We start from the raw sequence: 25,289 nt of genomic DNA, 5'->3' as shown, positions 1-25,289 counted from the left end.
AGCAAGAGAGCCATTATTTGGAGCGCAACAAAAACAAAACACCGACGAAGAAACAGTAGACGAAACAGGCGCTGGAAAATATGCACCAACAAGCCCAGCAAGAAGTTCTTGTCAGCTAAGACAGGCATCCTTGCTGAGGACGTTATGAGCACATTTGACAACGTAAGTCCCAACATGGTTCTCTTCATCTAGGTCACTCCAACAACACGCGGCACGTACGGTGACAAACAAGGACATTTAGTATGACCTTTTACCCAGGCAGTCTTCATAATGTAAAAGGGTTTTCGTGGATGTACTGTTTTCACAAAATAAGAGCTAGCAGCAACAATAATTTGCGAGTGGAGTTTGGAGACTGAACGCTGTTGTGAGTGGTCTTAATGGAATGAGGCACGTCAGAGATAAAAAAACAGTTTGTTCCTTGTGTCAACGAAAGACTTTTCAGTTGTCACACCTTATTGAGTACCGAGACTTGCGTTCGATTTTCGGGTGGTAATGGCAAGGTTCAATAGATGGAATATAGTTGCGGCACCCGTCAGGAGCATCAATAAGGCAGCAAGAAGCATGGCAAGCAGTCATTATTACAACAGAATAACTCTGGGAGAACAGTTGGCACGGCCATTTTTGTGAGTCGTATGAGGGCAGGATCCATGAAGTTCTGTGCCATCAAGTGCTTACACCATGTCTGGTATGGCGAATGCAGCTGGCTGGTTGGCTTTGTCTTGAGGACACCTGTAGAGCTGCACAGGTGATAGGGGATGTAGTACACAAACTGTTTGCAATGAGAGATGACCTGCGAACAGTTTGTAAATTTCACTGCAACTATTACTCAAGTATTGCCTTTACCGCATGCCACCTATTTAAAGCATACGTTCTCTTATTCTGTTCAGCAATCATGCGGTCGCGCTATTAGCAACACTAAAAATATGGTTCTTTGTAATTTCGCAACACTGGTTAGGCATATTCTTAATGCAATTCAGCTATAGTTTTGTTTAAAAAAATGATAATGCTGCTCACATAGCCTGAATTCCTTTGTCTTTTTTGTAAAATCAGGATGAACAGCGAGAGTGAACTGAAGCATAAACAAACCTGTTGCCCCACGGGCCCGCGAAAGAAACGCATCTCGAGAACGGGAACCTGGCGAAGGTATATTTGGCCGCTGTGTGGACACCATGGCAAGCAGAAGTGAACGCCGTACTGATGACCCCCAGAAACCATGGACATGACAAGAACACACACAGCTCCGACTGAATAGGTGCAATCTGCACAATACGTGTTTTATGAAACTAGCAAAATATGACTACAGAAAAAAGAGCAAACGCTTGAAAAAAGGGCAAGTGGGGAACAGTTCTTCTGTGCTATTGTGGCATGTATTGAACTTCGCTTGTGATACGTTGCTAATAAAATCAATGAATAAACCGCATTTCCCGCCTACGACTTTTTCTGCCCCAAACAAAATTGTCACGCTTCAGGGTGTGCTGGCTCGCGCGTATTCAACTAAGAACAAACAAATGTATTGTGGACGTGCCAAGAGTCCAAGCAAATTAGCAACTGAAAGCTGTCGAAAACAAGATGTGCAGCAGCAACACAATCTGAAAAGCAAAACGCAAGCGGTGTTTGTTCACGCTTGCGGCACACAAAGACAGTCGCGCTCATTCAGCTCATAGCAGACGATTAGCGGCACGGCGTTTACTCCTCGCGCATCAACGAAAGCGTTGCCATACCAGCATCACTGATTTTTTTTTGTTTTTTGGTTTGACAGTTTGGTCTACCAAGCTCCAGGGGACAAATTGGCGTTAGTGGCGCAATTATCGGTTACCAGCTGATCTAGCCGTGGGAGCACTGCGAGGTAGCAGCAGTGTAGCGTACGCCGCCGTACGTTCGCTGCTCACGCGAACACTTCCTGAGACGCAGCAGAAATTCGCCGTGACCGTGAAGACTGCAGCTCGCGCTGCGCACAGATTTCATATTAGGGAGTGCAGCAATCGTCAGTTCATTTTTGACGCCCATCCGTGCTTCTGTTTATGTTTCGCAATTATCTGATAAACGCACTACCGCCGTTAGGTAACGACTGCGCAACTTGCCAAAAGGGCATCGGTGGAGGCGAGGGTGAAAGTAGTTGTGAAAGAGGTGTCAGCGGTGTGCGTGTAGGTTGATTGATTGATTGAAGGGTTTAACGCGCCGACGCAACGCAGGCGATGAGGCGCCTCGTAGTGGAGGGCTCCGGGTTAATTTTGACCACCTGGGGATCTTTATCGTGCGCCGAAATTTGGTGTGCGTGTAGGTAGCCGATGCTGAGGGACCGACTGACACGACGTTAGGTAGCGTAAATTTTGCCGGACAATAAAGATGTTTTATCTCTCTCTCTCTCAGCGGTGGTGAGGAGGAGCCCCGGAGCGGCGGTGAGTAAATCGATGACACCGGAATGAAACTGGGCGGGTTAGACATATACTGCTTTGCACTAAAAAGACCCCATCCCAACATTCTAAAAACACCTGTTCTACTGTCTCCGGCTTTTTGCAGATAACAGTCGACCCCGCATGGAACGTACAGTCCGTTCTCTTTTTGCCATGTTTTGACTGGTAGGACACCCGCGTGGAGTTTTAAAATGAACGTTTCAACCCATGGCGGTACTGCCATAGACTTCACGCGTTTAAGCACATCCTGCCCTGGCCCTGCACGGTACATTGACCGGTACAGTGGAACTGGAAATAGAGTCGACGAGATCATTTTACAATCTTTTTCCGCGTAACACTAGATAGATATTCCACCGTGAAGCGGGCACGCAAAAACTGGGTCGCTTGAGCAACTTCGCGTAAGTATCCCTTCATTGTCACGACAGGGAAACGTGCTGACGCTATAACAAAATCGGATAACACCACAGACAACTTCATCTGGCAAACAGTAGGCAAAAAATTACACCATCTTCCCACGTGGGAGCCCTGAGGGGATGCAAAGCCGTGGAGTAGTAGCGTGTTAATTGGTTGTTAGAGTAAAGACACGTGTAATAACGTATTAAATGTCTTTTTATTTATCGAGTAGTAGGGAACGTTTTGCAGCTTCTCGTTCTCGAAGCGAGGAATCATCTGCTTGACGCTGCCGTTTACGTTCGGCGTTGCGAGCTCTCCTTTGTGCAGCCTTGTCTTCGGAGGTGCTCGCGGCTCTGACAGTGGGCTGGCTGGCGCTAGTTGAAGGTGTGCCAGCCAGTTCGCTGACGGAATCATTGGCGTGCATTTCCAGTCATCGGACGGCGCAGTACCGAAGAAGCAACTGAGCGGAGCGCGGACCGGGTTTATTTGCAGAGCAGAGGGAGTGAAGAGGAGGAGCAGCGCGCATGCGCGTGATTGGAGAGCTGGTGTGGTGAGGGGAGAGTAGGAGCAGCGCGCGTAGCGCACAGGTGGTGTCGAGAGGATGAGCAGCGCGCGCTAGCGCACCGGTGGTGTGGAGAGGAGGGGAGAGAGTGGTGTTATCACAGGTGGTGTGGAGAGGAGGAAAGGTGCGGACGCCGGAAGACGGACGACACCCGCCCAATTTTAAAGCTAAGCTCTACCCCCAAGGGTTCTTTCGCGACCGTTGGTGTCAACCGACAACTCGCGCGAACAAATAAAAGAATTTACTGGCGCCGGCAGGAATCGAACCTGGAACTAATGGAGTAACAAAGCCAGAGCTCATTGTCGAACCGATTTAGCTACGAGCCCACGCAGAGACAGGGAAGACAAGTGGTGCACTCACCAAGCACATCTACGGGTTTAACCCCTGCATTCTCGCTGAATGCCATGCGATAGCAGTTAAAGGAAGCTGACACCAACCCATGGCATCTCACTTCTAGTACGCCAATGTGCTAGCTAAAGCCTGTGGCTTCCAGTGTTCACGGAAAAAAATCTAAGCTCCTTGTCATCCGCCCTCACCAGAAACGACACTTCAAAGAACACATTAAAATACTCCTTGATGGCCAGGCCGTCACTCCAAGTACCAGCATCAAGATACTGGGCCTACATCTTCAGGCCGAAACCAAGAGTGACGTATGCTTGCAGCGCCTCAAACACAGCAGCAATAAAATCATACACATGATCAGGCTAGTTGCCACCAAGAAGCGAGGCTTCAAGGAATCAGATACGTTTCGATTAGTTCAAGCTTTTGTCCTTTTGTATCGCTTACGGCAAACCCCTGCCTTCTTCTCGGCAAGTAGGACATAAAGATGCTTTATATAATGATTAGAAAGGCGGTTGAGCAATCCATTGGTCTTCCAATGAGTGGGTCCACAGACGGGCTGCTTAGCACGGGGCTGTACAACATGGTGGAAGAGCTGATATAGGGCCACCTTTCTATCCAGAAGCTCCGAATGCGGGTCGCCGCATCCTTCAGCAGATTGGCTGTCCAGCGTAGAATGTCACTCCGCTTGATGTACTCCTGGAGTTTTGGCGACATGAACCAAAGATGGAATTATTTGCATAGAAATATGAATCCCTCACCCAACCAGGGTCACCGAAAAGCACGGGTTCAAGCGCTCAACACCACCCTCGGTGGGGATGATACAGTTATCTACACAGACCCAACACCGATGGCAGCAGTACCCCATCATCGTGGCTACCTCCAGAAATAACCTCCTTGCTTGTGCCTCACTCAAGACCGAAGACATGACGGCATCAAACGGGGCAGCCATCGCCTTGGCTCTCACTCAACCAGAGGTTCGTAAGGTTGTCACCGATTCCCAACTAGCCTACTGGAACTACCACTCGGGTATGGTGTCCCGACCTGCACTGCGTGTACTAAAAACCACTCACCAAATCGTTTCATTCAGCTCATCTAGACAACCGCTCACGCTTCCGCCGAGGACAACGAATACGCCCACCAAGCCTGCACTTTTACCCCCCGTGCTATGGAGCTGCACGAGGAGAGTCATTCGTGACCTTTCCATAGAACAACAAGCTTCCCTACGGCTCATATAAACCGGCTCCTTAATCCCACACCCGACGCATCTTCCTTAGTGCACCCGAACCGCTACGACGCTGAATGTAACGCTCAGAATTAGGAACACTCTGATACATAATCGAAATGTGCGACTTTATCCCTGAGCACCCTCCTCTCTTTTCGTCAACTACCGAACAAGAGCAATGGGAGATGCTGCTGTCCAGCCACTCTCTGCCTACCAAGCTTCAGCTGGTGGACAGAGCACAGGCGGCGCGGACTGAATATGGTGTACAGTGAAGAAGGAACTACTACTCTGGGCCGCACTCTGGGCTGTTCAGAAGTCTGAATAGAAGTATTTCCTTCACTTGCTCCTCTTATTCCTCGTCCTCTTTCTCATCCTCCTCCTCCTTCTGCTCCTCCTCCATCTCTGCTGCCTCCGTCCGCGCCGGCAGAGACGGAGAAGGGAGATCGTCTAACACCGGGTTTGAACTTCAACTTTATAAAAAAAGAGTTTTGCACTCAAGTGCTACACCAATGCAACTCAACAAACCATCGTTCGTGCATCGTGAATTAATTTAACCTTACTAAGAATATCTCTTTGAAGTAAGAGAGGTTGTGGTCAAGTGCATTTCACTTCTCTCTGGTTTCACTGTTTGTCGAGCGAAGGGAGTGAATTTAAAGGAGTACTGACACCAAATTTTGACGCCTAAAAATAATATAATTGGCTTCAGTAGTTTCCACAGATGCCTCACAGAAATTTTTGCAGCGATCCGAGGCCGGAATCACATCCAAAATCGATTTTGATTGTCCCGGCCGCGAGCTTCCACAAATCGGCAGCACTAGCGAAATCGCTTTCGGCGTGACGAAACATTGGCCTGCGTGTCTGGCCGGTTCAGGGTGACGTCATATAGTCGTTTACGGAAGCGGAAACGATATCCTGCGCTGCGCGCTTATGTTGTCGGTGGTATTCGTTTGGGCAGGAGACGTACGGGTGTAGCTGTGTGAGCAATGCTTGTAAACTTAGCGCACTTTGCGTGTTCGACGTCTTTGCTCTTCAGTTCGTGGCCGGCGCATGGTGTTCCCTTGCACTGGTGCTGAAAACCATGTGCGCGATGTCGACGCGCGACGCCCACCGCGGCGACGCGGCGGTGCGCGTCGCCGAGCTCGCGGCATGCGAAGTACTGCTCGTGGAAGCCTGTCTGAGAAAATCGACGACGACGCCAAGATGCATTATTTTCCACGCGATGACCTGCAGCGCTAAACGCGGACTGAGTTCGTGCGCGGCGGCGGCCGCAAGAGATCGGTGACCAAGACATCTGCCGTGGCCTGTTTTGATTGTAGCGCGCAGGTGGCGCCATCTTTCGGCCGCTCGCCGCACCGCGGTGCCGGCAGTGCTTGGTCGGAGCGCCGAACCTCCGCTTCCGGTCAGCGTAGGCTTACCATCGCGGCAAATATCTGAACGCCGCTTTAAAATTCAGCGCTGATAACAACCCCTTGCACAATTTTTCAACACACTAACATCTACTTTCTCGCATGTGAGTGAGTGAGTGAAATGACTTTATTCGATCATCCGGCGGACGACTATCCTAGCCCCACGAGGGGAGGGTAATCGCGATGCGGCCACACATCATCTCGGCGTGGTGTCCTTTACTCGGCGAGCAGCCCTCACTACTCCCGCCTTCTGGCACCAGCGCCTGCCCCTGTGCTGGGGTGGTAGCGAGCACCTGGCGCTTTCGCTCGGGCGCTGCTTTTCGAGGGCAGCCGAAATCCACTGGACGGCCCGTGTCTGTTGTTCCCGTTGGTCGCTTCCCGCAGCGGCCGCAAGCCACGGCGGGATCGTCGTCACTGTCCGTGCCTCCCTCGAATTTTGTGCACAGTCCCACAAAATGTGGGCCGCAGTAGCCCTTTCCGATTCACACACGCGACACAAGTCACTCACATATACGCTAGAGCACACTTGTTTCATGAGCACCGGCGTGGGTAGCGACCCAGTCTGCAATTGCCGGGACGTCACCGCCTCGCTTCGGGTCAGGCCCGGGTGAGGCGGGGGCATAGCCCTAGTCTATACCAGTTCAACACTTCACTATACTCCGTCATCCTGTTTTTGGCTTCGCACCACCACTCCTTCGTCAAGTCGGCCGGTTGGGCGGGGCGGTATGTGAGACCTCGCGCCGCCTCGTTGGCCGTCTCGTTGTGGTTTGCGTTGCCTCGGGCTGACACGTCCCTTCCCATGTGGGCTGGGAACCACTTGATAGTCACCGCTCTGTTCGTTGGGTTCACCGCGTGCAGCACCCGCACTGCTGCCACACACACACACTGCCTCTGGCGTAGTTCCGCACCGCGGTCTTGGAATCGCTCAGCACGGTCGTGCATCCGGGGTGGGCGAGGGCCAGGGCGATGGCTACCTCCTCGGCCTGATGCGCCGACCGTGTCCACACGCTCGCCGCCGCCTTCGTCTCGCCGGTGACCGCACTGACCACCGCCGCGGCGAAAGCTCCCCTCCTGTCCTGATATTCCGCCGCGTCCACGTATACGGCACCGCTGTCTCTGGCGTGGAGGTCGATCAAGGCCCTGGCCCTTGCCGCCCTCCGCTCCCTGTTGTACTGAGGATTTACGTTCTTGGGTATCGGGCACACTTGCACGTGTCTCCGCACACACTCTGGTACCTCCGCTCCTTCCGCAATCTCCTCGCCCGCTCTCCTCAGCTCCAAACCTAGGTTACGGAGCACCTGCCGGCCGGTTCTCGTGCCCGAGAGCCGCTCCAGCTGGGCCGTTCTCTGGGCTTCTGCAATCTCCTCGAGAGTGTTGTGCACCCCCAGTGACAGGAGCTTCTCCGTGCTTGCACAGTCGAAAAGCCCGAGTGCGGCCTTGTAGGCCCTTCGTATGAGCGCGTTGATCCTGTTGCGCTCGTGTACCTTCCAATTGTGGAAGGCCGCCACATAGGCAATATGGCTTGTCGCGGAAGCTACCGCGAGTCACGGCCCAGAGCCCTAGACGGAGCGATCCGTGCTTCTTTATTCGCTGTCATCGAACCACTACCGATGATGATAATGCGCCGCGTGCCCGCTTTCCCCTCTTCTTCATTTGCAACATCTTCCCGCGCGCCCAAGATGGTCAGTCGGCGAGTTCAAAAACGTGCAGTTATTACACAGGAAGATTGCACATGAAACTTCTCATGTGGCGGTAACACTTGGCGAAGTCCCCATCGCAATTGAAGAGCCTTGTCGCCCAGGATCACGATTGCGATGGCGTCCAACTCCATCGTCGGTATTCGACGTGTGACTTCCTTCGCTTGGGGATGGAGTCGACAGCGTGAAAACCTTCCGGTTACAGGCCTGCGTATGAGGTTTCCTGCAGCCACCCGAAAACTGACGTTCCGGCTCCGCAGACACAAATGGCGGTGCACACTGTTTGGCCTCGGTTTCCTTTGAGAAATGCCTGATGCGCTCTACGCTCTGCCTGTTGGTTTCTTCGCTGCTGCTGCCCAAGCTAAGTTTCCGGCGTTTCTCCACATGCGTATGTTTACGGTTGGCTGAACACGCATTGGGCGTTCGGTTTGTCTTCTTCTCCCCCTTTGCTAAACTTCCAGAACTAACCCGTCTCGAGCATGCCTTTACGGTGCCCTCTTTCGATAACGCGCTCGGGTTCGGCGTCGGATCCTTAGGTGCGTATTCTTTCGGGGCCATTTCGGGGGATTGATTTTTCTTGAGTCGTCGTGTGGATTGATAAATGGGCATCTTCTGGGCAGGTTCTTCCTTCGGTGTTTGCTCGCTAGAGCTATCCGTTCCTTCCGCCCCTTTCTCCATCATCATGTCTTCAATTACTTTGAATTTGGTGCTGAATCCTGTACAAGTGCTCGGGTAGGCATTAGGCGACTCGGGTTCATGCAATGAACTGGAACAGCAGTTCCGCCGTCGCCACACAGCACGTGCGTCAAATTTTAAACGCCGTCGTGTGCCACCCGAGAGGACCATGGCGCTAGTAAATCTACAAGCCGTAAATCTGAGTGCTCCTTGAATTTTCCAACCTAGAGCCGTTTCTGCAGCTGTGAGATCTGCATTGATTCGGTCTATTTTGCCTGTGGCCACCTTCCAGTAGGCGTCCGATCCAACCAGTATGCCGATTTCATTTGCCTTCCATGTGTTAGGCTGGAAGACGTCGGCGATGTCGTACCGCCTTTCATCCAGGATGGTTGCAGACGCGCTGTCCAGCTGCGGACTGGTCACGGAGCAAATCTCAGGGACCTCCAAGGCTTCCAAAGTGACCCGATCTCCACGAGCTTGTCCACGCAGCGTCACCTCTACTCGCCGGCAGCGTAATATCTGGTGAGCCCTTGTCCGGCCGAACGTTACCAACGCTAGCTCTTCTGTGTCGAGAACAGTGCATTTAAGGGCCTTAGACAGATCCTGACGAATGAACGTCCGCTGGCTTCCGGTATCCAGAAGTACTCGCACTAAACGTCGTCGAGCACCCTCTGCCCAGGCTCGAGCCGTCGGCAGCAGAACTGACGTTGCTCCGGAGTGCCCGCTCGAAGCCGTCACCACAGTTGGGGGTGCACCTTGTCCAGCCTGTACCTGCGGCGTTGGTCTGGGCGTGGTGTGGTCAGACGGCCGGAGCACGTCACACAGCACGGTGAGGTGACGCCCGTTGCAGGTACTGCAGGTTAGGTTGCGCGACGCTCTGCATTGACGAGCCACATGGTTGCGTCTGCCGCACCGGAAGCAGCAGCGAGCGTTGCGCAATCGTGCCCTCTTCTCGGCCGCCGACTGGCTGACCCGGCAGTCCGCCACCTTGTGACCGCGGCTGTCGCATAAGGGACACGCCGGTGTGGCTGGGGACTCGGTCTCCGCGGTCAATGCCAGTGCTGAGGGAACGGGTGTGTCCGATTGTCCTGGGGGGTTCAAGTCAGCGTTCTGGACGGACCGACGAGCTGCGGTTGATAGAGGCTGCCCTAGCTTCCCTTCCTCGCGAATCTCAATTTGGATCCTCAAGAACTCCAGTAGTCGCTTCACCTGGCAACCTTGTCCTTGACTTATTGCAGATTCCGTCGCGGACCCAGCAGTCGACCCTTGGCCCAATTCCTTAGCCCTCTGCCGGTACATCAAGGTTATGTCATCGGGCAGGCATCGCAGGAGCACGCGGTTGAGAACCACGGCATACTGCTCTTGCGGAACTCCCAGGGCTTCCAGGGCGCTGACACGGAAATGTACCCTGTCGTACAACTCGCGGAGCCTGTCGATATTCGTCGAGCTACGTATCGGTGTGAATGCCAGCAGTTGATCGATATGCTCGTTAATGAGCAACTCTGGACGACCAAAGCGTTGAACGAGGGCGCTCACCGCAACGTCGTAGTTTGCTTCCGAGAGTCGGATGCCCTCGATGGCTCGCCTGGCATCGCCGATCAAGTACGTCAGCAGGTACTTGAATTTCTCGATTTTCGGCAGCTCGGCATTTTCGTGAATCGTCACATTAAAATGATCCCAAAACGCTTGCCAGTCGTGCAGATTTCCCGAAAACGCTGGGATCTGGAGCTTGGGAAGCATAACCGTCCGATGACGTGAAGCATGCGTGTGCCCGCCTGACGCACCCGTGGGAGCAGTAACTGGAGCTGCTGTCCCTCCGCTGGCGCTGGAATCGGTCGCGCTGGGCGCTTGCTGGGCGTTTCGTAGGAGGAAGCGTGCTTGAGAGACGGCGTAGGATATCTTGCGGGTATACTCTGCCGCTCCTTCGAGCTCCTGCTCCAGCCCGTCGTCATCCGTGGCATCGGCGATTTTCTCGTTGAGGGCGGTGAGCTCAGCGTCTTGATGCACGATGTAGTCGACGTGGGAGCTAAGGGTCGCCGCGTCGGGAGAGGGCTGCTGCAGCAGGTCATTCAGCTGGTTGAGAGCTCGCGTGACGCCGCTCCTGATGACGCCACGAGCCTTCCGAAGGCGGTCGATGGACGAAGCCATGCGGGTGATGCTCCGAAGGGCGATTTCCCGGGTTTCGGCACCAAAGATGTCGTGGAAGCTACCGCGAGTCACGGCCCAGAGCCCTAGACGGAGCGATCCGTGCTTCTTTATTCGCTGTCATCGAACCACTACCGATGATGATAATGCGCCGCGGGCCCGCTTTCCCCTCTTCTTCATTTGCAACATGGCTCACGGCAAAGGACTGGACCAGCCGCGTTAGGCTGGCCTCCTTCATGCCTCCGGCCCTTCTGCTCGATACCCTCTTTATGAGGCGTATGGCCGTGTTGACTTTGGCCGTTAGGTGGTTGATGGTTTCGCCATTGCCACTGCCTCGCTCTAGGAGCATGCCCAGCACCCGGATCTTTTCGACGTGCGGGATCACCTGGCCGCCGCTCGTTCGTATAATGATTTTCTCGCTGTCCCTTCTCGGGTCCCGCTTCTTCTTTCTCACTCCCTTCGGTGGCACCACTAGCAACTCCGACTTGCTCGGTGAACACACCAGCCCCGAGCCGTCCAGTTGCTCCTCGATGGCGTCCACCGCCGCCTGTAGCGTGTCTTCAATGTGGGCGTCGCTGCCTCCCTTAACCCAGAGCGTGATATCGTCGGCGTAGATGGTGTGCCTGACCCCGATGACGCGCAAGAGCCGTTCAGCCACTCCGATCATCACTAAATTAAACAGCAGCGGCGAAATGACCGACCCTTGCGGGTTCCCCACGCTGCCAAGCTTCTTCTCCGGTAGCTCAAGGTCGCCAGCTTGTATTTCAACCGTGCGACCCGACAGAAAATCTCTGATGTATCTGTATGATCGCTCGCCCATGTTCAGCCTCGACACCTGCGCCAGGATAGCAGAGTGCGTCACCTTATCAAAGGCGCTCTGCAGGTCCAGGCCGAGCACGGCACGGTTGTCCCTCGTCCTGGTGTTGTCGTCCAAAATTTCGCTCTTGAGCTGGATCATAGCGTCCTGGGTGCCTAGCTTGCTCCTGAAGCCGATGACCGTGTCCGGGTAGAGCCCCGACTCCTCCAGGTACCGCTGCCACCTGTTCATCAGGACGTGCTCCAGCACCTTGCCCACACAGGACGTGAGCGAGATGGGCCGGAGATTTCCAATGTCTGGCGGCTTGCCCGGCTTGGGGATCAGGATGGTTTTGGCCGCTTTCCACTGCCGGGGAAGAGTCCCAGCCCGCCAGCAACGGTTGTAGTAGTCCGTCAGGCTCGCGATTCTTCAGGCTCGCGATTCAGACTCGCCGAGATTCTTCAGCACCTTGTTCGTCACTCGATCTGGTCCTGCCGCCGATCTGGTATTGAGGTCATGCAGGGCCACTCGGACCTCCCATACCTCAATGTCTTTGTCCAGGTTCGAGTTGGCCGCACCCTGGTAGTCCGGGTGATGCACCGTCGGGGTGGCCGGCAGGTACTTGGCGTCCAGGCGCCTTCTCACCTCGTCCTCCCCGCATTCCGTGACCGCTGCGTGCATGATCCTGGTTAGCCGCTCTCGCTGGTGCGACTTGGTCCTGGTTTCGTCCAGGAGGTGCCGAAGCAGGGTACACGGCCTGCCGCAGTGCATCTGCCCGTCCGCCGCGCTGCAGATCTCGTGCCATCGCTGGGCGCATAGTGTTGTGCAGTGGGCCTCGATTACTCGGTTTAGCTCCGCGATCTTCTTGCGGAGCTTCCTGTTGGTGCGTTGCGCTTTCCACCTCGTCAGGAGGGCTTTCTTGGCATCGATGAGGTGGGCGAGTCGGTTGTCCACTCGCTCGATACTGGCATCCATCTCAATCTCTCTGGTCGCTGCCGCGGCCCGCTCCATGAGCCCCGCCGTCCACTCCTCGATGTCCTCGATCACCACCGTCTCGCCCGGCAGGGACCCTCGGAAGGCGTTCCAGTAGGTGACTTTGTGCGCCCTGACGCAGTTTCTGGAGTTGGTGGCCGTGTCGCCGATGCTGAGCGGGACGGCGATCTCCACGATGTAGTGATCGCTGCCCACCTCGTGCCCCGTGTTCCGCCAGCCAAAGTCCCCCGTTTCCGCATTGTCGCTGCCGCCGCTCCGAACGAACGCGAGGTCCGGCGTCGTGTCTCGGGTGACCGAGTCGCCGATCCGCGTGGGGTCCGCCGGGTCGATGATCAGGGTCAGCCCAAGGTCGGTCGCGTCCTGCAGGAAGTCCCGGCCCTTGACCAGTGTCCTGCTATAACCCCAGGCCTGGTTCGGCGCGTTAAAGTCTCCGCACACGACCAGTCTGTTGCTCGGGCCGGCGATGCGGTTAGCCTTGTGGAGCAGAGCCTTGAATTTCTGTTTTCTGTGTGCCGGGCTGCTATAAACGTTTAGTATGAATGTGCTCTCCTTCCTACTCTTCTTCCCGGTTACCACCTCGACGAAAGTGTGCTCAATCAGGCTGTTCACGCCGAGCACCTCGTGCTCTAGGAAAGTGATGCCCTTTCTCACCAGGGTGCAGGCCCCTCTGCCGGTGCTGCCGGTAGTGTCCCGCAGGCTCGGAGGGCTGACGCTCGCCTTGTAGCCTGGGAGCTTGACCTCCTCGGTAAGGGTCTCCTGCAGTAAGATGACGTCGGGCCTCACGGTTGCCTGTTCCAGGTGTTGCTGCAGGACTGCCTTCTTTCTGACGAAGCCGTTACAATTCCACTGCCAGACTAGGAGGCCTCGCGTGGTCCCTACTGCTGTAGCTGATGTTGTTGCTGCTCTATCCATGCTTGCGGTGGGTGGTGTTGCTGGCTTGGTACTTGTTCTCCTGACGCCTGCAGCGCCGCCATGATTTGTTGTAGAGCGGTGTCAATGTTCGCAAAGTGTTCGTTGAATGCACTGATTGTCAAGTTGTGTTGCTCTTCCATTCTGTCGAGCCTCTCGTTGATTCTCCGCTCTTTGAGGCTTTCGGTGGCTCTTTTCTTGGGCACCGGTCCCGCTGCCATGGTCGTCGTCTCGTCTTCCACAGTCTCCTCTTCCATAGCCGGAGGGGCTGCGGCAGCCGGGGTTTGAGCCCGCTCCGCCTGTTGATGCGGCGGCTGCTGTTGTCGCCGCTCGCATTGCTGCTCCGCCGCCAACTGTTGTGTCGGCGTGGGTCGTCCCGGTAGACCCAGCTTGAGCGCCATCACTTCCTTGTTGGACTTGTCCAGCGCTGCCATGAGCTCCGCGACTTTTCTGTTGAGTAACTCGTTTGCTCTGGTAAGCATGACTACGTTCGTCTTGAGTAGCTCCATCTCCTCGTCCCTCTTGTCGCCTTTCTTGTCCCCGCTGTTACCTCCACCGCTCGGCCCTGGGCTCTGCTGCAGCGATGGACCCCTCTTCCTAATTCCTGCTTTGGTGGCGTCCGCCCAGCTTACGCGCTCTCCTGACTTGGATCTGCCGCGCTGGCGACTCGCGCTTCAGCCCCTGCTGTTCTTCCTGGAACGTGACGTGCTCCGCTCGGTAGCAGCTGTTGTTGCTCTCTCCATCGACGTCCTCAGTTCCGGGAACTGGTCTGGGTTCGGCAGCTGCCGTCTTGCACGCTGCTCCTCCATCTTCCTTTCCCACTGCCGCCGGGTCACCACGTAAGGTACCTGGTACCGATGCTTGCAGTCGCGATCGCCTATTGGGTGTGGCCCCCCGCAGATCCTGCAGTTGACCTTACAGTCGTGCCCCTCGGTCTGGTTGTTAACGCCGCAGTCGAAGCACACTTTAGCACTGGGATTGGGGCATACGTCCCTCCTGTGTCCGACCCTACCACACTGTCTGCACACGTCAATGTGCTTGCGGTACAGGCTGCACCGGAGGAGTACCGTTTCATAGCACACATAATTGGGCACCTTCAGCCCATCAAAGGCCACGATCACCTTTGTCGTATTGCCAATGCGTTGCGCTCCGCGAGCCAGCGGGTTGCGCTGGTGGACGATGTTCCGGTGGATTTCTGCCGGCGTGTCCTCCACTGGAACTCCTCGTATTATTCCCTTCACCGTGCCGTCTGGCGTAGTTTGGTATGCTCCTACCTCATGTACGCGATCTCCAATGCGGATGGATTGAATTCTGGCGTAGGCCCGGGCTCGTCCCTCGTCTGGGGTGCTCACCAACACGATGTTCTGGTGTACATTCGGGCAAAACGTGTCTGTCGCGCCGTCTTCCCTTGAAACCCCCGCTGCCGCGCGAATGGCCGTCGCCACGGTCGCCTGCAGCTTGGCAATGTTTAGGCCTCCCCGAGGCCTGACGACGATTTTGATGTCCTCGCTTGGTAACACATTCGGCATTTTAGACGCCCTTGCCGTGGAGGCGATGACTTTCTTGGCGTACTGGTTCCTTTCTCGAGGCCGAGATTGCCGCTCTGGTGTCGCCGGCCGCGCAGCCTCCTTGCCTTGGATCTTAGGTTTTCGGACCACGTGCGTCCAGCCGGAGCCTTCTTGAAAATCCTCGGTTGTAATTTCTTCTCCCTCCACTTCTACTTGCATCTGACTAATGCCGGGGCCAGAAGCCGCAACATCCTCCACCGGAGACGCCGTCTCCCTCGTAGAAGAGGAAGCCATTACGTAACCGCCGCTGGCCGGCTAACCCTTGATTTAGGGTGACTCTTTTTCGCGATCAGATTGATTAGAAGAGTGGTGACAAGCTGTTGCTGTCACTGTCTGCGCCGGTTCGAGCCCCAGTGATATTAAAAAACGGACGACGGCGAAGACATCGCCGGCCTAATCGCCGGGCCAAATAAAGTTGTTCTGTCTGTCGGGTGGCAGCGACTCATCCGAGTCTGACGTTTCAGACGACATGTAGACTGCGCGGGCGAGTGCGGACCATTTGCAATCGTAGCAGACGATGCGGCGAACGTGCCTGACGTCACGGGTGAGACCGTGACATAAGGCTGGCCCGCTTGCAGGCTGGCCTTCGAACGGCCATTTTCCCGAGCGGCGACCAAATTTGAAACTGGTTGCAATAAACGTGCTATAATTAATTCTATGTTGGCGGCTGACGGCTTTCGGTTCGATTTTCGTAATTACTGGGCCAATAGGTATTCTTTACAGCATAAAAACTGAAAGCGAGAAATTTCGTGTCAGTACTCCTTTAAGTTAGGTCATATGGGTAATCATTGTGGGTGCTGTTTACAGCTTTGCTTTCAACCCACATTCACAGGGTGCATTGGCGCTAATTTTTTTAGGAATATCACGGGAGCGTCGACCGTTCGGTCGATCAGCACCGCGTGATGGACTGATACGGCAAACTCTGGGAGAGTCGCCGTGTACGCACTAAGCAAAGGCCGCTGCTGCCATCGTCTGCTAGGCTGTTCCAAGAGCAGACAGCCGCCCCCGATTTTTTTTTTGTTCGCTTATCACACTGCTTGTCATACTCGAAATCTTTCTGCAAGACCAGGCACGTGGAGCCAACAGAAAAGAGTAATCAGCGTTCCCAAATGAACCTTGCGTTTGGCAAGGCTGATTACTGTTTTCTGTTGGCGCCACGTGCCTGGTCTAGAAGAAAAATTTCTAGTATAATCGGGGGTGGCTGTCTGCTCTTGGAACAGCCTAGCAGACGACGGCAGCAACGGCCTTTGCTTAGTGCGCATGCGGCGACTCTCACTGAGTTTGCCGTATCATTCAATCACGCTGCGCTGATCGACCGGACGGTCGACGCTCCCGTGATATTGGTAAAAAATTGGACGGGTGTACATCCCGGAGGAAGAGAAAACGATTGACAACCTGTCGCAAAAACAAATGAGACAAAGAAAGGCCCCCACGACGCACGCGCACTAAGAAGTTCGTTCTACTCGCTTTTACATGCGGAGCATCTCTTGCTAGGGGGTATATCACTCCTGCGTGCCCCGTCCGCAGCGCCTCTCCTCCTCTCTCACTCTCCCTCGCCAGCGATGAGCCCGTGCATGCTGCACGCGCCCTCTCCCTCTCTCCGCTCCCTCACCAGTGATAAAGTAGCATGGGGGTGACGCAAGTACAAGCATGGCCCCGCAACCACTCGCCGGATCTCCTCCTTACGACACACACGCACGCGCACACGCGCAGACGCACACGCGCACGCACACGCACACGCACGCACACGCACACACACACACACGCACACATGCACGCACGCACGCACGCGCACACGCACGCACGCACGCGCGCACACACACGCACGCACGCACACACGCACGCACGCACACACTCACGCACACGCACACGCGCACGCACGCACGCACGCGCACACACGCACACACACACACACACGCAGGCACTCACATGCACACGCACACGCGCACGCACCCACGCACACGCACACGCGCACGCGCACGCACGCGCACGCACGCGCACACACACGCACACACGCACGCGCACACGCTCAGACGCACACGCACACGCACACACACACACACACACACGCACACGCACACGCACACACGCACGCACGCACACGCGCACACGCACGCACGCACGCAGGCGCGCACACACACACGCACGCACGCACGCACGCACGCACATGCGCACGCACCCACGCACACACACACACGCACGCACGCACACACGCACGCACACACGCACGCACACGCACACGCGCACGCACGCACGCACGCGCACACACGCACACACACACACACGCAGGCACGCACGCATGCACGCACGCACATGCGCACGCACACGCGCACGCACCCACGCAGATGCACACGCGCACACGCACACACACACGTGCACACACGCACGCGCACGCACGCGCACACACACGCACACACTCGCGCGCGCGCGCTGAATACAATTAAAATAATTACACCATCTTCCCATGGGGAACCCTGAGGAGATGTGAGCATCATGGGGTTCACATTACGTTCCGATTCGTGCTCCGATAAATGAAACAGCACAATGGAAACCACATGGAACCCCCATGATGCTTCGAATGTCCTCAGGGTTCCCCACGGAAAGACGGTGTAATTTTTTCCCACGTGCACTACCAAATCAACACTGCGAAAACGCGGTGCAACGCCTGCACATGCGCACGCGAACAGTGCAACACTTGGAGCACATAAATATTTTCCTTATCAAGAACACATTGCAGACTGAGGCTCTAGCAAAAATGGAGAGGCCACTTCCTTGCCATTTTTCTGCTTTATCGCGCAATTCAGCTGTCTGTCTGCGCCAATGCGGATCGCTGTCCTCATAGTTTTCGAGAGGCACCACTAAGTATCTGGTTGGCGTCGTCTGCCAGCTTATATTTTCAAACACATCCGCCGCTTTATCCCATTGGCCGTGCTAGAACCCCAGACATTTTTGCCAGATTACGCTGCTGGCACTGTATTTACAGAAATCCTTTAGTGTCTTTAAAGCACTGCCTATGCTGCTTTTATCAACAAAGAAAAGTGCAATGTCGTCAGCATAGGCTAACATGCACACCTCGCACGACTGTAGTCGAAACACGTTTATTTATTTGGTAATACTGTTGAACCTATAGTGAGGGTCGTTACAGGGAGGGAACAAACACTGCCATAACACACAGTCATGAACAAAACACTGCCAAATACTGCAAGGAAACAAAACAAGGAAACAAAATACGGCATAGGAACACATGGTGAACCAAAATACTCTAATAGCGCACAGTCATGAAAAGATTTGGGATGACGCACTATTTCTAAAAACACATATCTATAGCTAATTGAAATTGTTGTACTCCCGAGCACTCGACAACATCATTTGGTAGTTTATTACATATTTCAATGACATCCGGAAAAAAAGAATACCGATACACGTCAGTGTGCGTATTAACAGTTGGAATCGCTCTGCTATGATTTTTGTGGGAACCATGTTTTGGAGGCGCTTTCACATTGTGTTCCTTATCTAGTTTTAATGCTCGATACAATATCTGGAAAAGAAATTTGAGCTGTTGCTTTGTTCTTCTGCTTTCCAGAAGTTCCAACCCGCACTGCTGTAGCATATCTGTAACTGAGTCTGTGCGGCGATACCTCTGCCATTCGCTGTATTTTTTCTACCTCCTTTTTTAAAACCGTTTTGGAGTGGGCTTCATACAAGATTGGCATATTCTAAAACGGGCCGTATGAAAGTCTTGTAGGCAACTAACTTGTTTTCTTTAGTCGCGTTTGGTAGCTTCCACATAAGAAAGCAGAGCTTTTGATATGCTTTGGAGTAGGTATTATGCACATGAATGCGCCAATCGCTGCCACCCCTAAGAACCGGAAGCTCTGTACTCGGTCAAGGCATATTCCCCTATATTATATTCAAATCTTAAAACATCCCGCTTTTTAATTAGATGCGTATAAGTTGTTTTTTATAATTGATTTCCATGCCCTACAGTTGACACCATAAATTTAATGCTTGCAGGCATTTGTTTAGTTCAACCTGATCGTTGGGGCATAGTACACGAGAATAAATCAAACAATCGCCCGCGAAAAGTTTCATCTTAACAGGTGTGTTGACAGTGGCAGGAATATCATTTATGTACAGTAGGAGCAATAACGGTCCTAAAGCAGAGCCTCGAGGCACTCCAGACAGAACTTCGCATTTTTCTGATACGCTTGTCCCGATTTTGACTCTTTGAAAACGATTTCGTAAGTACTCCTCGATCCACGAAACAATACCCTCACTAATTCCTAGCCTTCGCAATTTGTAGAGCAGTTTATGATGCGGAACCTTGTCGAATGCCTTCGCAAAGTCTATACATACAACGTCTACCTGTTTGCATTCACCTATAGCCTCGCAAAGGTCATGGACAGTTTTGATTAATTGAGTGACTCTCGAATGGCCAGATCGGAAGCCGTGCTGAAATGGACATAGTAAATCGTTTTTTCTAAAATGTTAAGAATGTGTTTGGCTATCATAGCTCTAATACTTTACAACATACCATTGTTAGCGAGACGGGTATGTAGTTTGTTACGGACAGTTTATTTCCGCCTTTATGTATCGCAACAACGTTCGCGTCGCGCCAGTCTTGAGGTATTGTATTATCCCTTAATGATTTTTCAAACAAAAGCTGCAGGCAATAGGACATCCACTCAGCGTATCGTTGAAGGAATGCTGTCGGTATTTCGTCTGGGCCACATAACTTCTTTGGGTCCAACATTAGCAAATGCTCAAACACACCCTCCCTCCTGATTTGCAGGTCTTCCATTGGGTACTGTATTGATAGACTAGGATTTCGCTCTTATTGTCGCCGCTATACCACAGAGAAATGCTATACTTTGTGAAAACTGATTGAAAGAGACGATTAAATAGGTTCGCGATACATTTTTTTTCTGTCAGCACTACTTCGCCATCCATTATCTGTTCGATTGCGTCCTTCTTATCTGTAAAGTATCGCCAGAAGTTTAGTGGCAAGTATTTGAGGCAATCAGTGAGCGTTTTATTGAAAAACGTTTTCTTCTATTTTACTAAGGCGGATTTCAAACTTTTTTTAGTTAATAAAATTTCCGTAGGGTTGTTTTTTTTTCGTAATCGTTTTAGCTTGCGCGTGAGGTGAATTTTGTCTCTAGGTATCCAAGGATTTTTCCGTTTTGATTTCATCGTTCGTGTGGGAACAAGATTTATTGATGCAGTGTTTTATAATACCTTTAAGACGCTGTCATAGTTCTTCGAAACTTTCGTGGTGGGATGCTATTTTAAATGCGTCAAATCTGCTCTCGAAAACGTCTAGGATGGACGTGTCATCCGCACGGCCAAAATCTTTAACATGTACCAATTCATATGATTTTCCAGAGACTGTTGCGCTCACCGGTATATTCAAGCAGACCATCTTATGATCAGATAAACCTTCGTCAATTGATACAGTGTAATCCGCCACTACACCAGATATGAAAATCAATAGTGAAAATTTTCACTATGGAGTACCAACTAGCTCGAACCCTCACGTTGTTAAATGAAAACCTAGTACAACACTAACTGCGACTTTGCGGTAACCCTTGTAAATTTTTAAACTATTTTATTAAGGTTATGCGAAAACATAATCTGCATCAGTTTGTTCGTACTAATTGCTTACACTTGACCCGTAGATAAATTTTCCCAATTAATATGTGGCAAATTAAAGTCACCAGCCATTATTAGCCTTGTATTTTCATTTACATGCGAGTGTAGAAAACAATTCAAGTCATGAATGAATGATTGTAGGGTTTAACGCGCCGACGCAACGCAGGCGATGAGGCGCGCCGTAGTGGAGGGCTCCGGATTAATTTGGACCACCTGGGGATCTTTAACGTGCGCCGAAATCTCGTACACACGGGCGTTTTTGCTTTTCGCTTCCATCAGAAAAGCGGCCGCCGCGGCCGGGAATCGAACCCGCGACCTCGTGCTCAGCAGCGCAACGCCTTAGCCACTGAGCCACCGCGGCGGGTCTCTGTCCCATCTAAACACTTTGCAAGCAGAGGAAACATGCTACTGTCACCAATTTCATTATGCAACCACGTCTCAGTTAAAAGCAATACATCAGGGTTTTGGGAAATTAATAAATGTTCTAGATCAGTTTTTTGTTAGCTATGCTGCGTGCGTTCAAAAGTATAATTCTGAGCTATGACTGCGACGAATCGCTTTCCGTGCCAGAATTCTTGCCTGAAGTAGGCGGGCGTTGCTGGTTCTGGCTGGCCGATTTACCCGTTCGCCCCTTTGGACGAGTCTTTTCTCGTTCCGTCCGGAACAGGCAACGTTCATTTTTTTCTTGATCCCAGAGGTAGATGCGATTGGCGATCTTGAGTTTATCGTGTAGCAGTTTTACTTTGCCACCAGTTGCTCTTCCAGATGCACTGCTTTGCCAAAACTTTTTCCAACTTCAAGAGTATCTTTTGTGTAGTCCTGACGTATGCGTATCGAACTTTCTTTCAGCTTGCCACAGTTCTGCAACACACGCTCTCTTTCTAGCGAGTCATAAAAGTGCATGATTACCGGCCTATTACCCCCAGTTTTTTTCTTGCCAAGACCATTAATCTTGTCGATCGTGTTCACTTTCACACCCAAGGTTTCTTTAAAAATATTATTGATTACAGCTTTTTTTAAGGTCGTCGTCTGATTAGTCCTTTTCTCCCTCGATACCATAAACCAAGAGATTATTGTATCGGCTTTTGTTTTCATATTCTACCAACTTCTCTGCATTGTGCCGAACAAGGGATTCTAAATTTCGTACTCTAACACTCATGTCTTGAATAACGTCGAGCACGGCGTTCATTTTTTCACATGTGAAATTCACCTCGGTAATATCGGCTCTAAGTGCCTCTATTTTACCTTTTGATAGAGCCAGGTTATCAATAATTTCTTTCAACATTTCATGGGTCGAGGGACCAGGATTTTCTTCAACATCTCCGGACAGCAGCAGTGACATCACCAAAGACCACGAATCAACAACACAAGTCAAGCAACTGTGAGGGCGCGGCAGGACTAACAAAAAACGGCTGTCACTTCTATAAGTTGCAACATTAGGCATGTAAAGAACCGGCAACAGCAGTAGTGCCGGCATTACCAGGCCAGGTGCCGCGCCCTCTGAAGCTGCCCGCGCCGCTTGGCTCCTTTTGTAGTCGATCCGCTGGTGACGCCACCGTCTGCGAGGAAAGAAGATCCACGGGCTGTTGATCACCAGCCGTGATGCCTTGATAAGGCTCGAAGAAAAGCGGTGCTTCATCCGTACTGCAGGTCGATGCGGCGTTGAAAATGCAGGACATATCCTGCAATAGCAGTAGTGCCGGCTTAGACATGTCGCCAGGCCAGGTGCCGCGCCCTCTGAAAGGAGCCTTGAAGACAAAATTCACGTTGCGTTTATTAAAAAGACTGCTTAGTCCCGATAACAATGATACCAATATCATCGCAATCTTTGAACAAATACTGGAGATATTAAGGAAAACGTTTGAAGCGGCCGGCACCCCCTAGCCAATCCGCAACTTTTCTATGACGTCACGGAACCTTGTTTGTGTGATTGGCGGCCGCCTAACTGACCTGTCGCGACGACACGTGACTGGACGTCTGTAATGGGGCCTCTAGTTCCATTTGACCGCATCACTTGAATGCTAACGTGCAGTAAACGCACTGAAAATTATGTTTTATTGTTGGCTCGTATGACGTCATTCTTGCCCATAACACGTCACTGTGGCGCAAAATTTGAAAGTTTTTAAATACTTCTTGCTTTTTTTTCGTCAAAAAACATCTTTTGTGGCTCTAATGAAGCTGAGTGAGATACTGAATCCTAGTTCTTTAAATTAAACGAAGTTGTATTTTCTCTTCATGGCTCCTTAAGCTGCCCGCGCCGTTTGGCTCCTTTTGTAGTCGATCCGCTGGTGGCGCCACCGTCCACGACGAAAGATCGATCCACTGGAAGTTGATCACTAGCCGCGATGTCTTGATAATGTTCGAAGAAAAGCGGTGCTTCATGCGCACTGCAGGTCGATGCGGTGTTGAAATCCAGGGCAAAACCTGCAACAGCAGTAGTGCCGGCCTATACATGATGTCGCTAGGCCAGGTGCCGCGTCCTCTGATATGGTTTATGGTATTGCTTCCAACAATACTCAAACAAAAAGCTTCTACATACACAGAGAAAAGCAGTGGGGACCACGGGCAACCTTGACGCACGCCGCGTTGAACCTGCACTGCTTTGCGTAGAGACTTGTTCACAACAAGGCTAGTTGAACACCCGCTATAGGCCATGCGCACTCCCTCAAGAATAACAGCCCCTACATTTATGTGCTCTAACATAGCTATAAGAAGCTCGTGTGACCCCTGATCGAACCCCTTCTGCAGGTCTATTTGGAGCATTGCTAGAGAACCTTGAGTACTGTCGCAACACTCAAGAACGCTTCGGGCAGTATGAATATTCGTTACTATCGACCGCCCCTTTATGCCGCATGTTTGATGCGGTCCAATGATGTCCTTAATGACAGACTGCAACCGACTAGCCAGAATTTTCATTAAAATCTTGTAGTGAGACTGATGGGGCGATACCCAGATATAGCTCGGAGTTTAGCGTCATCATCTGACTTAGGAATAAAAATGGTGTGCGACTCAAGAAAGGTGGCAGTAGCACACCATTCTGATAAGCCTCAGCTTATACCCTACACAACACCGGACTTAGGCATTCTTTAAACTTTTTATAGAATGCGGCGCTTAGCCCATCGGGGTCAGGCGTCTTTCCTGGGCTCAACTCCTCTATCGCGGTTCTTACTTCATTCTCCGTAATGTCTGTTTCGAGCAGTGCTGATATTTCTTTGTCTAGGCATGGCAATAAGCTCATAAATTCATCTTTAAATGCGACGACATCAATAGCGTGTCGTGCAAACAGCTTATCGTAAAAGTTACAAAAACAGCGTTCTATGCTGGTTTGGTCCTTGTACGAGATGCCTTCGCTTTCTATTTCCGCTATCGCATTTCTGCGAGCGTACTTTTTCTCGGAGCATAGCGCTCTTTTCGTCGGTGCCTCCTCTAGCAGCATCTTTTCAAGCGCGCCATGATTTGCCCTTATCTGATTGCTCGAGCTGTGCTTTAAGAGTATGTATTTCATCTCGGCACGTCCCCGGCGATTTACATCCTTCTTTAATAGGAGCGTCGAGATTACTGCGTAGGGTGGCTTCTTTCGTTTTTTTTTTCGGCATTCGTCATTGCGGAAGAACGTTCAATGGCTTTTAGTTTAACCTCTTGTTTGAAGAACTCCCACTTCCGAATGAAGTTTGTCACGTATGCGCTGCTAAATGAGGCCCGTGCACATGCGTCAACGGCCTCGACGAATCGATCATCTTGCAGAAGTTTGTTGTTCATTTTCCACAAACCCCAGGAGAACGCGTTTCCACATTTAGCTGTCCTGCCTAGCGTTAACGACATCCGACAATGGTCACTAAATGAAACGGGGATCACTTCGTAATTGTCACATTCAGGTACGAGTTCTACAGAAAGATACACCCTGTCCAGCCACGCATGACTATTGCCCTGAAAGTGTGTGTAGCGAACGGTGCCTGCATTTCTCATGCTATCACCTGCATCTTTCAGGGCGCAGCCGGCAAATATCTCATTCAGTACTGCCGTACTGGCGTCTCTGAAATTGGTCGTTCTGCTTTTGTCGCGCGCTGAGCAAACACATTTGTAATCGCCCATTAAAATTAAGAGCGTTCTGTCTCGCACCATGTACGCATTTCTTCAAAGAAAGCTTTCCTTACGGCTGGATCGGTGGGCCCGTAGACACATATTGAGCGCTATTCATAGGAACAAAACTCAAAGTCGCATACAACATACCGCCCCTCTTCCTAGGTGGTGACGATCTTTCGGGCGGCCCCTAAACTTATGCGAATTAAAAGTGCGCAACTCGCAGATAATCCAACCGCATGCGACACGCAGACATCATAACGGGCCGCACCATAGGATCCGTCTGGTCCTTCCTCCCAACCTTGGTCTCTTGCAAGGCCACTATGTCCAAATCCTCATCTGTTACGAGTCGATATACCTGATTTTGACGTCTCCGATCCGGAAATCCCCTGACATTAAGCGTGGCGATGTGCATTGGTTTGCTCAAGTAAACCA

Source organism: Haemaphysalis longicornis, unplaced genomic scaffold, assembly GCF_048455015.1.
Source record: "Haemaphysalis longicornis isolate Haplotype H1 unplaced genomic scaffold, Haemaphysalis longicornis Haplotype H1 scaffold_1, whole genome shotgun sequence".
Lineage (NCBI taxonomy): Eukaryota > Metazoa > Arthropoda > Arachnida > Ixodida > Ixodidae > Haemaphysalis > Haemaphysalis longicornis.
This window is presented reverse-complemented; position numbering follows the sequence as displayed.